This window comes from Podarcis bocagei, assembly GCF_964188305.1.
Source record: "Podarcis bocagei genome assembly, chromosome: 3".
Taxonomy (NCBI): domain Eukaryota; kingdom Metazoa; phylum Chordata; class Lepidosauria; order Squamata; family Lacertidae; genus Podarcis; species Podarcis bocagei.
The window spans coordinates 90,147,591-90,161,529 of record NC_138127.1 but is presented as its reverse complement, the minus strand read 5'-3'; the positions used below and the strand labels follow the sequence as shown (position 1 = coordinate 90,161,529).

The following is a 13,939-nucleotide window of genomic DNA, read 5'->3' as shown; positions in this document are numbered from 1 at the left end:
AAATCACATCTGCAGAGATGCAGACGCCGGAAATTGCGTCTGTACAGACACGATCAGGCCCACGGAGCGATCTCTGCGGGAGTGAACTGACCCAGGCGAGGTAAACCTTGCTGACCCCTCTCATGGTCCCTGTTTGCCTTTTCTCACCCCCACCTTCTTTTTCTCTCCTCGCTTCCCCGCTAGGGCTGGGCGATACCTAGTTTTCAGCGTCACGATATGCCGATACAGTGGTGCATCGGGTTAAGAACTTAATTCGTTCTGGAGGTCCGTTCTTAACCTGAAACTGTTCTTAACCTGAAGCACCACTTTAGCTAATGGGGCCTCCTGCTGCCGCCGGAGCACAATTTCTGTTCTCATCCTGAAGCAGAGTTCTTAACCCGAGGTACTATGTCTGGGTTAGCGGAGTCTGTAACCTGAAGTGTCCGTAACCTGAAGCGTCTGCACCCCGAGGTACCACTGTATATCACAATGTCTGAAATAAGGGTAGAGCTATGTAGAGGCGCTGGCTAGCTTCACAATTTTCCGTGCATCATGGCTGCTGCCGGTGCCTGCTCTTGTGATTCGCTGCCCCCCTGCCTGAGGCTGGGCAGAGGTGAACTGTCAAAGTTAACAGAGTTAACAACGGTTACAGGAATTGAGAGAAGCGTTGGCTGGCTTCGCGATTTTTCCCACCAGTGTGGTGTAGTGGTTAAGAACCGGGTTCGCATCTCCGCTCCTCCACATGCAGCTGCTGGGTGACCTTGGGCCAGTCACACTTCTCTGAAGTCTCTCAGCCCCACTCACCTCACAGAGTGTTTGTTGTGGGGAAGGAAGGGAAAAGGAGAATGTTAGCCGCTTCGGGTATCACTACTCCTTCGGGTAGTGATAAAGCAGGATATCAAATCCAAACTCTTCTCCTTATTGTGATTTTTGCATAGCACACGCACACACACACACACATTTTGATTTGCAATATATTTCCAAGTCGGAAATTATGAAACCGACACCACAATATGGACTTCAAACTGGTTTTGGATGATATATCAATATCTCTATCGCCCCGCCTTACTTACTGCTTCCACAAAATACTTTTCTTTCCCTTCAGAGCCTTCTCAGGGAAGTGGGACATCATTCAAGTCATAGTTGCGCAGGACCAAGCTCTGGAACGTCTTCCAATATCAGCACTCAAACTGAGAGCATGTAAATCAGTAAGGAGCAGCGGCAGCCATGAATGCAGTTCACCACTAGTTAAGACATTACATGGTAGAAGTCAATAACTGGGGAAAGGGACTGTTTTAAAGTCTGCGAGTTTCTGCAGCTTTCTGCCCCAGTTGGATGCACCAGCACTGATACCTGGCCTGGGCTGGCAAGCCGCCATTTTAAATTTATCACAGTGTCTCCAACATTGTAGTGCTGTCTGAAGCATTGTGGGAAATCAAAATGGCCACCTGCTGCACCTGCATCATGCAAGCCCATGGCCAGGGGCCCACCAGATACAGGAGAACAACTTGCCATATGGCCCCTCAGACTTTGAGGGCCCAAGTTCTAGACTGGCTTGAACCCTCTCAATTAAGCATTGCCTAGAAAGTTAAGGATGGGGAGTAAATAAATCCAAATCACCAGAGAGAACAGATTCTGTTCTTTCACTAGTACATTTGGGACTCTATGCCCACTTCTAAAAAAAACAACTGCCTGGTTTTTAAATTCTGCAAAAACATTTGCACCCCAGGGGAAGGCAATATTTTGCATCAGAGGCTTTTGGCAGGTTATGAGAGGGTGTGATTACACGTCTGTCTTGGTTAGAGGCGAGCTAATTCTACCGTAGCAGATGGAGGAAGTTATCACACTCATATGCAACCCACCTCAAATGCCTGCTAAGCAAAAATAAATCTATTGATCCACAGCAAAGATATTTTCGAGGAGATGCTGTACACAACAACAGGGATTGTCAGAAAAAGGAAAAAAACATATTGCAAGTTTGGGATGGTAACTTGAGGGCACGCTCCCTGCATTTCAGAAACAGATTGAGATGGGGAGAATAAGCACATGGGGCTGCAGAAAAGGCAATCGACAGAGCAGAGCAGGTCATGGGCAGAACTACTCTAAACACCCGTCAACCACGCGGCCATAAAACTCGCCTGACCAGTTCCAATTGGGCAACGCCAGGGAGAATTTATTCCCTATAAGCATTGCTGCAGCTTATTAAGTAGAGAGACACGGCTGTCAAGCAGGAAGTTGCAGGAACACTGGGCTGGTCCAATCTGTTTTGAGCCAGACAAATTAATTGGAACGACTTTCAAACAGTTTTGTGGCTGTAATTCTGCAAACAGTAGTCTATTCATGTCATCTGTACAATGTGTTAAGTGGGTTTCTACATAAACAAGATTCCAGTGGCTATTGCTCAGGCCTGCCCCCTTCATTGCCTACTTGATGACAGGCCTGAGCTAAATCAACCCGGACAGTACCTACAATGCACATAAAACAGATCCAGAACTCACCCCAAACCGGGCCCCTTTTTATAGAAGGGCCCCCTTAGCCCTAGGCAGCCCAGAGAGCAGAACCTCCATCTTTCAGAAAGCATCACTGAGAGGCAAAAAGGCAACTAAGAAAGCTATCTCTGTTAATTTATTAATGAATAACAACAACAACTATTATTATTATTATTATTATTATTATTATTATTATTATTATTATTATTATTATTATTATTATTTGCCCTAAGGTCCTTGAACAGTTACAACAATCAAAACACCATGTGAAAAACAGTTTAAAACAACTTACAATTAACTGAAATAAAACAGGTCCAAAAAACATCTCTCTCAAGTGTCAAAAGCCAGGGCGACGACTATAGAAATGCAACAATGGATCATGTACAAAATCCAGTGATGTACAGTGCAAATTCCAGCACTAGCTGGTGGTGCAGTAGGGTGGAGACAGCCTCCTGCCACCGGCATCGCTGCAACCTGCCAAGGTGAGCCACCAGGAGTGGTGGCTTGGCCCCGGTGGCGCATACATGCAGCCTTGACCTTGCTGCTGCCTTGTCCACTCGATCCTTATCCATCCACGAAAGCTGCAGTGGTGCTGATGTCCGGAGACTGGCTTCAAGGCCCGCTGCTGAATGCCATGGAGGACAACAGATACTGCCAACATTCCTTTTGGGCAGTTGCAGGGACATCAAGATGAAAACTCACCCAGTGATTTTGTTCTTATTCCCCTAATTTTCCCCTAGTTTTCCACCAGGCCTGAGAGGGCATGGCCTTGACTGACTCCAGCTACAAAAGCTGAGGCTGTTGAACAAACTATTGGGCTGGGGTTTTGTTGTTATGGGGGGGGGGGGTTCTTGCTGTTGGTTTTCTGTATCTTTAATTTAGATTCTGTTGTGATTTGTGTGGAAAGTGTTTGGTTTGTTTTTGTATTTTTTTTAACGTTTAATTTATTGTTTATGACTACTTTTCTTCTGTTGTACTTAGGTATTTTTTTCCCCATGTTGTAAGCCACCTTGAGCATCTTTCTGAAATGTATGTATAAAAAAGCATACAAAGTTATCCAAATACATTGATAATCCCAACACATACAATATATAAAAGACTAGACAGCCACCACTGAATAAAGCAGGCAACTTTAGCTTTAAAGATCTTGGCTAAGTACCCCTAAAGTTTCGGGAGTATCATCCCTCAACAAATATTGGATTACAGACTCTTCATAAATCGATATTTTAAGCTGTAAGGGAGTCACTAGGAGGTCTCTGTGATTGGAGTCGAGAAGAGGGCAATCCAAAATTATGTGATGTATTGTATCTGGTGTTTTCTTTTTTATATATACAGTACTAATTTTTATTAATTTTTCTGTTTTACAATTTCTCAGCGCTGGGCTGAGATGAATGCTGAGAGGAATGCCAGGGAATCAGTGTTTTAGTGATAAGGTGAGAAGGAAAACAATGTATGTATAAGGTATTTCTTGTTTGTTTGTTTGTTTGTTTGTTTGTTTGTAATGAAAACAAGGCTGGAATACATCAAAACACTACATCCCAGAAGCACTGTAACGTTAAACTGCCTTCCCCTCCCCTGCATCAATTCTGAATATTTTTAAGAGGCATATTAGGCATGTTGCAAAAACAAAACAAAAACAAAAATCTGGTCAACTTTAAAGAAAAAAGACACTGCAAATGTCAAGAGATGCTCAGTTCAAGGTACAGTGGTGCCTCGCAAGACGAAAATAATCCATTCCGCGAGTCTCTTTGTCTAGCGGTTTTTTCGTCTTGCGAAGCAACCCTATTAGCGGCTTAGCGGCTTAGCGCTATTAGTGGTTTAGCGGCTATTAAAGGCTATTAGCGGCTTAGAAAAAGGGAGGGAGCGGAAAAAAATCGGAACACTCGCAAGACGTTTTTGTCTTGCGAAGCAAGCCCATAGGGAAATTCGTCTTGCGAAGCGCATCGAAAAACGGAAAACCCTTTCGTCTAGCGCATTTTTCATCTTGCGAGGCATTCGTCTTGCGGGGCACCACTGTACTGGAATATTTTAGTGCAAAATTTGATAACCCTGCTGCCAAGAGAAAGGCCAACCATCTCTGCTGTGGAAAAAAAATAATCTGATATTGCAGTGGGTTGAAGTGAGTCAGAAGCAATGTAAAACCATGGTTTGGCATTCTGTGGATGGGCATTGCTGGACCCCCAGCTAGAAACTTGGTTTCAAGTCTACAAGCAAACCATGGTTTACTGGCTCAGGGAGGAAATGGCAAACTGTGCCTTTCCTGACTCCAGGAAGAAGAAGAGTTTGGATTTGATGTCCTGCTTTATCACTACCCGAAGGAGTCTCAAAGTGGCTAACAATCTCCTTTTCCCTTTCTTCCACACAATAAACACTCTGTGTGGTGAGTGAGCCTGAGAGACTTCAGAGAATGCATAAACCATGGCAAGTCAGTATATGAAACCATGATTCAAAGAGGGTCTGGAAACCATGGTTAAGCAACCCTATCTTCTCTACACATTTGTTAGGCACACATTATATTTCTGCATTCCACAGATTTCAAGTCTTCAGCTTTACTTCCTAATATTCAACCCAGCTTCCCAGAGATTGTAGCACTTGCCAAATGATCTTCTCACACTTCAAATCTTGCTTAGAAGAAGAAGAAAGCTGGTCTCCGATCCAAACTTTGGATTAAGCAGTAAGGATTTTGAAAGATTTGTGACAAGCTACTCAGACTTAAATTAGAAAAAGGGGGGACTCACTTGGCTAGAGTACATGTCCTTTCTAAAGAGACTGTAACTGCCAGAATATTTTAAAACATGTCAGTTTTGATGCCCACAAATTCATTTAAATAAGGCTTGAGTCTTGACAAACTAACAGTATGGTTTCTTCATCCTGTATGAGTGTTTTATTATCAGAGACTGGATAGCAATAAGACCCTTCACGTTTATGTGTTTTAATCCTGTATTTTTAAAAAATAAAAAATAAAATGAGATGTTTTCCTGGACAGGCCTGAGAATTCAGGTGGAAAATGGCATTTGGGCAGATTCTCTGCAAATCAGAAAAATGTCCAGGAAAACCTGGACATATGGCAAGGGGGTATAAAATATTTTAAAAGTCATTTTAAATAGTTCAGCAACATTTGTCCAGATTTTCACTTTTGAGAATATGGCAACCCTACTTCAAGCAAAAAGGAAACAAAATGATGAATGTAAAGCTATAAGACAACCAAGAGAATAAAACTGATTATGCAATGCTTTTAAGAAACGTAAGCTATAAATTCAAATGGTTTCATATACGAAATTGTTTTATATACGCTCTTACTGTTAAATCGCTTCAAGATGTTTCCCGAGAAGTGAATCATAAACGGAACGAGACAAACAAATCATATCAAATGTGTTCAAATACGTTATTTTCTAAATGGTTGGAAATGTGTACGTAGAAGTTTTATTTCCTCTACGCACACCCCCAAATTGGCAAAAGTACCAGTCACCAGGTGCTGTAGAAGTGGTCTGTTCTCTATCCAACCTCAAGGAACTGCTATATTTTCTGCAGTATACCCTAAAAGTAGTGCCTGCTTTCTGCTGGTAAACAACAGGCACCCCCCCCCCCAAATGTAGCTCTGCTGACCACAGGTCCTCTCTTCTTTAAATCAGCCCTTTTGCACGTTTGAAAACGGCTATCACACTTCCCCCATAATCTTCTTTTCTCTAAGCTAAAGATGCCCTGGTCTTCCCAGCCTTTTCCCACATGGCCTAGATTCCAAAGCCCTTATTATCTTCAGCGCTGTTCTGCAAACCCAGCTCCCTTCTCAGTTTCTTGGAGCACGACGTGAAAAACTACCGTAGCTACTGATCTCACATGCAACTGCCATCATTTCCCAGGGAAGATTCTCTATTTCCTGGGCCCTGCGCTTGGTGAATCAAGGCTCCCCATTTTGTTTTCCGGGTGTGTGTGTGTGTTGTGTGTGCTAGACCTGTCATTGATCAGGGTTCAGTTCTCTCTGCAGGGAAAGCCTGCAGGGCTTAAATTTAGGATGGCCGCTTACATATCACTAAGGAAATAGGAAATTCATCAAAAGAAATCACCTTGAGTCAAAGGACACAATTCTGCATCAGCTAATTTATACACATAGGTGCAATTTAATATATAATTACTATAATTAATCCAAAAATATTATCATCAAGGCCAGCTGGCGCTACATGGCAAAATACCTGGGCAAAGGTTTGCTTAAATAATTTCTAAACCGCTTTGTACAATGACCTCTCTATAAAGCTTACAGGCATATAACAATCACACAAAGCGCATTTGCGTGTGTCATTTTCACCAATGTATTTGTGTTTATGCACGCTTTTCCCCAATATATGCACTTTCAACAATGTCTGGTTATCAAACCGCATAGCAAAATTTGGATAATGGTGAAGTTCGAAGGACAGCTGTGTTTCGGTTCACCTACTGATTAAGAAGGTGCTTCAAATTGAATTATTTTCCTTATCCTTATCCTTACCTGATTAGGTGAGAGCTCCCTTGACTCACTCTGGCTGCCAGCCCTTGGTACCTATGTGGGTAGGTCTCAGCCTCCTAAATTGCATTTTGACTACAGTAAACTGCCCAGTGTGATCTTTGGATGAAGGGTGGTCTATACATTTAAATAATAATAATAATAATAATAATAATAATAATAATAATAATAATAATAATAATAATAATAATAATAATATAATACTATAGTGGAAAAGCAAAGTCTTCCATATGCATCGCCCTGGACATTTTATGCATGCTGCACTGATAAAACTCAATGAATAAGAAAGAAGAACAGTATCGTTAGAAGGGAAAGGACGTCTGCTCCACGAGTCTGCTATGAACACAGCATGTTGAAGCATAAGAAGAGGTCAACGTGCGGCTGACCTGCACTAAAATGATTATGATTTAATTCCGTGTCCTCTGGTTGCAGCAGAACTCCTGGCTCTGTCAGCTGCAGTGAGTTATCACAGCAGGCAAGGGGAGGCCAAGCAAAAAGCTGAGAAGCAGGGGCAGTCACTGAGGCAACCTTTACAATTAAATCAGCACACAGAGAGCAGCAGTTTGTTGGCTACAGCATGATCCTTGCAAGGGCTACTGCCAGAGTCCCCAAATGAATGTGTTTGCATCTCGTTTACAATGGTGCCCCGCAAGACAAATGCCTTGCAAGACGGAAAACTCGCTAGACGAAAGGGTTTTCCGTTTTGGAGGTGCTTCACAAAACGAATCTCCTATGGGCTTGCTTTGCAAGACGAAAATGTCTTGCGAGTTCCTGCGGGGTTTCCCTCCCCCCCCTTTTTCTAAGCCGCTAAGCCGTTTATCAGCTGATCCGATAAGCCGATAAGCCGCTAAAAGCCGCTAATAGCGCTAATCCGCTAATCCATCAATGGGCTTGCTTCGCAAGACGAAAAAACGGCTAGACGAAGAGAATCACAGAACGGATTCTTTTCGTCTTGCGAGGCACCACTGTATCTGTTCTTTTCCTTCCTTCTATCCATACCAGCCTCTGCTGGAGGAATATCCTTTCTCAGCGAAGAGTTTCGTTTTGAGTAAAGAAGCTCGCTGGTGCAAAATGCAGCGCTTTAGAAGTGGAATCGGAAAGAAAGCGTTGCAGCGTGGGATATTTCAGCTCACCCCGCCAGCCTGCCATGGCTTCTATGGTTCTGCGATACTTCATTCCATTCCCCCTCCCCAGCAGTAGACACTCAGCACTCTAGGTCATCTTCAGAGTATTTGGGGGAACCCCCTCCCGATGTTTTTTCCCCAACTTCCACAAACCTAGGGATTTCCCCAAGGATACTGAAGCTGCCTGGTTGTTTCTCTGCAGCCCCATTTTGGCCACAAAGCCATTATAACTCATGGCTTAAGTTAATTGCTATTCTATTTTACTAGCGTTATGATCAGTCTCCCCCAGTGTGATGGGGCCAGGTGGTCCAAGCTGTACTCAAACTCAAAGGGAGGGAGCTTTTGAAACCCACAAGTCTCCCCCACAAAGAAAACCTGACTCCCTCAATTTAATTTGTTCATTTATATCTTGATGGCATCAATCTGTCTCGGGAGACAATGGAGCAGTGAGCCTTTGGGGTTAAAGATAAAATGTTGGAAGGTTGCAGCGCTTGCTGTGGCAGTAGAGACCAAAGCAGGGGAGACATGTTTTGTTGCAGCTGGGGCAGATGAAGGCATCCAGTTGTGCTGCTACAGATGCACCTTGGCTTTCTTTCTTCGCAGAAGTCATTCCTCCTCTGGTCACTGCTCTGGATACACAACCTGACCGCCTGTCGCCAGGCACTGCGGTCACCATGCGGCAGGGTTGATGTTGCCAGCCTTCATGCCAACCGCAGACTGTCTCGCCAGAGTGGTGCATGCTCTGGTTATCTCCCGCATGGACTACTGCAATGCACTCTATGTGGGGCTACCTTTGAAGGTGAAACTACAACTAATCCAGAATGCAACAGCTAGACTGGTGACTGGGAGCGGCCGCCGAAACCACATAATACTGGTCCTGAAAGGCCTACATTGGTTCCCGGTACGTTTCCGAGCACAATTCAGTGTTGGTGCTGACCTTTAAAACGGCCTCGGCCCAGTATCCTGAAGGAGCGTCTCCACCCCCATCATTCTGCCCGGACACTGAGGTCCAGCACCGAGGGCCTTCTGGTGGTTCCCTCACTGCGAAGTTACAGGGAACCAGGCAGAGGGCCTTCTCGGTAGTGGGACCCGCCCTGTGGTACATGCTCCCACCAGATGTCAAAGGAAAAAACAACTACCAGACTTTTAGGAGACATCTGAAGGCAGCCCTGTTTAGGGAAGCTTTTAATATCTGAAGGACTATTGTATTTTAATATTTTGTTGGAAGCCGCTCAGAGTGGCTGGGGAAATAATAATAATAATAATGATGATGATGATGATGATGATGTCACGTTTGCAGAGTTGGTCTGCCAACAAGGCTGATGCCCGTTGTATCTAGTAATAATTGCAAAACAATTCCCTTTCTGCGGTTGATTCCAAGACACACCCAGCCCTGATTTCTTACTAGGGCACACTAGGGCATGTGATAACTCCTTAGTTATCCATCTTGTGGATGTCTCTTTAACAACAGTTTTAATTGGGTGATCTAAGTGTTCAGCTCCATGCCTCCGAAGGCTTCACCTGCTGTTTATGCCAATCAATCTTCTCTTAAAGGGACAGAAAACAGTCCAGAACTTTTAGCTTTCTGGCCAGTTGGCAACCCTCGGTTCCCAGAAAACTTTTTCAAGGTCTGAAAGCAGACCTTGGAATGCTGTTGTCTGATCCTTACCAGGCTTACTCAAAAGCAAGCCCTATTTATTTTACTTGTAAAACTAACATCCTGGCCACATGGGGCAACAGGCGCATCACGCCAAAGATTAACAAAAACAAATGTCTTTTATTTTTAAAAAAACACGAGAGAGATATTTCTCATGCACAAGATTTACTCCTAAAAAGTTCAGCCATTACCCACATTGCCCCACCCCAAATAAACTCCAAAACACAATAAAGAAGTCCTTTGCTAGCTTCCTAAAACTTAAAAAACAACTCAAAACTGGCAAAGCTCTCTAGGGCGAGAATGCCACGCCAAGAGCGAAATGCATTCTTAAATCCTGCAGAGGGTGGAGAAAGCTACTTTGGGGGGCAATTTAGAGGGGGGGGGACACCAGATGGAAGGTTTAAGTGCTCCTTATACTGCTTTCTGCGCTGCCTTCCTAAGAATAAAACTGGCATTTTTGCTTTAACTTGTGTTGTGATTTTCATGGGGTTTGAACAGGAACCTTAGGGACACCCATGCGTTGTTGGACTTCAACTGCTATCAGCCCCAGCCAGCCTGGGCAATGGTCAGGCATGATGGGAGTTGTAGTCCAACAACACATGGAAGGCACCAGGCTCCCAACCATTATAAAAAGTATGGCTCTCGGTCCTATTTATTTATTTACTACATAAATAAGGGTACAGGTGGACTACAGACCATGCTGGCTGTGGTTGTTGAACTCCACTGGCATCTGGATGGCCACAGATTTATATAAAGCCAACCAATAATGTTGTTCTGTCTCTAGATTCAGAGCACAATACTAATACTACTACGAATAGTAATTTTATTTATTATACCCCACCCATCTGGCTTGGTTGCCCCAGCCACATAAAATGACAAAATGCCAGGAGATGGAGAGCTATGGGTCAAGTCACTTAGCACACCAGGATTAACAGAGTTCAGATTCCTGGTTCTGACTGAAATCCTGACAGAATGGAGGAGCATCAAACCACTTCGACCTGGAAAAACCACAGCTTGCCTCAGTCTGTTCTTGTTTCAATCAAGATGGCTACCCTGGCGCAGAACGAGAGAAAGTGCACAGCCGTTGATAACTTAGGGTTGCCATATTTCAAAAAGTGAAAATCCAAAAACAAAAGTTGAGCTTTTCTTTTTTTGCAAAGTTGTTGAGCTATTTTTAAGGAAACGCACCAAAATCTACATTTCCGACATAGATCTGCCATACATAGATTCTGCCATACATCCGGACATTTCAGTAATTTGCACCCTGGATAACCACAACGTGCTTCCCCAAAGGTTCTTCCTTCACATCCTCCGCAACAACCTGCGTCTTTTCGAATGTGCTAATATGGAAAGGGAAGCAAGACGCAGCAACTTAAAGGAAAGTTCTTAGGGAGGAACAGAGTTCTGTTTGGACCAGGGTTGGGGAGCGTCCTCAGTTGGGGAAAGACAAGAGCTGCAATATCCCGCTTCAGATACAACAGTGAATCAAGGAGACCCCTGTCGCCTCCGCACTGAGGTAAAGTGCCAACAGACATCTCCACTGCAGTGAAATGCGATTAAGCAATACTCTCATTTAAAAAGGTAAAGGAACCCCTGACCATCAGGTCCAGTCGTGACCGACTCTGGGGTTGCGGCGCTCATCTCGCTTTATTGGCCAAGGGAGCTGGCGTACAGCTTCCGGGTCATGTGGCCAGCATGACTAAGCCGCTTCTGGCGAACCAGAGCAGCGCACGGAAACGCCGTTTACCTTCCCGCCGAAGCAGTACCTATTTATCTACTTGCACTTTGACGTGCTCTCGAACTGCTAGGTTGGCAGGAGCTGGGACCGAGCAACGGGAGCTCACCCCGTCGCAGGGATTCGAACTGCTGACCTTCTGATCGGCAAGTCCTAGGCTCTGTGGTTTAACCCACAGCGCCACCCGCGTCCCTTATACTCTCATTTATCACGAAACAAATCAGGCAGTGGAAAACAGGACAGTTTGAAAGGAGAGCATCTCGCTGACATGTCTTTGGAGCTGGCAAGACTGTGGCGTGGAAGAAATGGAAGGGGGGGTTGCAATCACATGACAGTCAAACAAATCCTAGCTAACCTCCCCACCGCCACCCCCCAATCATACACACAAACCAAAAAGAAAATAAAAATTTTGAGTTTGGAAGGCCCCTTGTTTAGACAGAGGTTCTTAAATTCAGGCCAGCATATAAAGCTTAAGTGCAGCTTTATTGCATTCTTTCACAGAAACCCGAGGAATGTGCGACTAAAACCTGCGATATCTCACTTTAATTCAAGCAATGTGATCGTTTGCAATGGAGGAGCTTCCTTTTCCTCCCCTATAAGGAGGACCACAGTGCAGCCATTTTTCGGTGACTGCTTCGGAACAAGCTGTGGCAGGGCTGAGGTGGGCACTTGACAAGGCCTGTGCCACCAATTGGCTGGAGGGTGGCATACATCGCCAACCCCCGGAGCATCCCCCAACCCTGCTGTTAAAGTACAGTCATACCTCGGGTTACAAACGCTTCAGGTTGCATTTCTTCGGGTTGCGGACTGCTGAGTAACCCGTTCTGGTACTTCTGGGTTTCGGCGGTCGCGCATGCCCAGAAGCGCCAAATCGCATCCCACACGGATCACGTTCGCAACCCGAGCGTCCACTGTAGTCAGATGGAAGAAAACAAAAGGGACAGCTGTGGGTGAAACCCGCCCCCCTTTTCCACACAACCTGAGGTGGCCTTGGTGGCTAGGCGTACCTACGGCATAGTGGTTAGCATGCTAGGACTAGGACCTGGGGGGGGGGGTCAAGGGTTCAAATCCCCACTCGGCCATGAAGGTCCCTGGGTGACCTTGGGCCACTCACTTTCTCTCTCTCAGCCTAACCTGCCTCACAGGGTTGTTGGGGAGGATAAAATTGGGAAGGAGAAGAACTATGCCTGCCACCTTGAGCCCTTTGGAGGAAAGGTGGGGTGCAATTGCAATAAATAAACAAATGCAATAAATAAATAAAGCAAGCAAGCCAAAGGAGGTGGCGACTCCTCTGTTAGTCACTTGTTGAGTTTCCTAGCCGAGTGGGGATTTGAATCCTGATCTTCCAGGTCCTAGTCTGACACACTAACTTGGCCCTGAATGGCTGTGGCGAGGAACCTGGGCTGCCCTATAGAAAACCCTCACTTTTCTGTACCCCCTGTTCAGGAGAAAAAAACCCACAAACTCCAACGCAAGGGCTAAATAATTTAGGTAATGAAGCAATCTGGATAATGCATGTTCGGATGATGATGATGATAATGTAGATTGCGGGAGGCGTTAATGCTCAAAAGAACTCAGAGATGTTATTGCAGTGATCCTTCACAACCATCATGTTTAAGCTGATAAGACTCAGGATCAAGCCCTCTCTTTCCCGCTGTCCGGCTGCGAGTGCCTCGTTTGCGTAGCCAAAGGGACAGCATTCACACACTAAATGTAAAGGATGAGCTACCAAAAATTTGGAAGTTAGAAACCTGAAGAATTGATTAGAGGGGGAGACAGTAGGCAGGAATGAAAGAAGAAGAAGAAGAAGAAGAAGAAGAAGAAGAAGAAGAAGAAGAAGAGAAGGAGGAGGAGGAGGAGGAGGAGGAGAAATGGAATCTTCTCACTGAATTCATGAAGTATGCTATAAATGTTGATGAATGTAACAGTTTTTCTACGTGGTAAAATATTAATATATACGCACACATAAATGTATAATGTAAGTATTTATAATGTGTGTATGTATTAATATTTTACCACATAGAGAAACTGTCATATTCATCAACATTTATGTTATATTTATTCTTCAGTAAGAAGATTCCATTTATCTTTATTTTTTTCCGCTCTTGTCTACCACCTCTCCCTATGTAATGTGTTCATCAATGTGAGGTGTTGTTTTTAAAGATTCAATAAACTATATTTTTAAAAAAAACAACCAGGAAAAATAGCAATAGCACAAAAAAGAGAGGTATGTCCTTTTTTTTGGGGGGGCGGAAATCCCAAGCTTTGCAGAAGTACAAAAAAAGGAACAAACTGAAGGCAGGGGAGGGAAAACAACCCAATTTGGACTGTTTGGTAGCCATCTATCTGCCTAATACCAGGCAAGGATATTTCCTCAGCTAGAACAGAACTGTCTAATCTGAGTGACAGCAGCTCTCCAGGGTCCTGGAGGAGAGGGCTTTCCCATCACCTCCTGCC

The 13,939-nt window shown here is 44.5% G+C and overlaps 1 protein-coding gene and 1 long non-coding RNA gene across 2 annotated transcripts in view; one reads left to right on the top strand and one right to left on the bottom strand.

Moving 5' to 3' along the window:
• PRKCE (protein kinase C epsilon) overlaps positions 1–13,939 on the bottom strand; it is a 318,307-nt gene that overhangs the window by 293,700 nt on the left and 10,668 nt on the right. The window lies entirely within an intron of this gene.
• Positions 259–12,231, top strand: LOC308584236. The gene is made up of 3 exons (XR_014006685.1): positions 259–3,901; positions 5,001–5,142; positions 8,694–12,231. It is a non-coding gene; the product is annotated as an uncharacterized lncRNA (long non-coding RNA).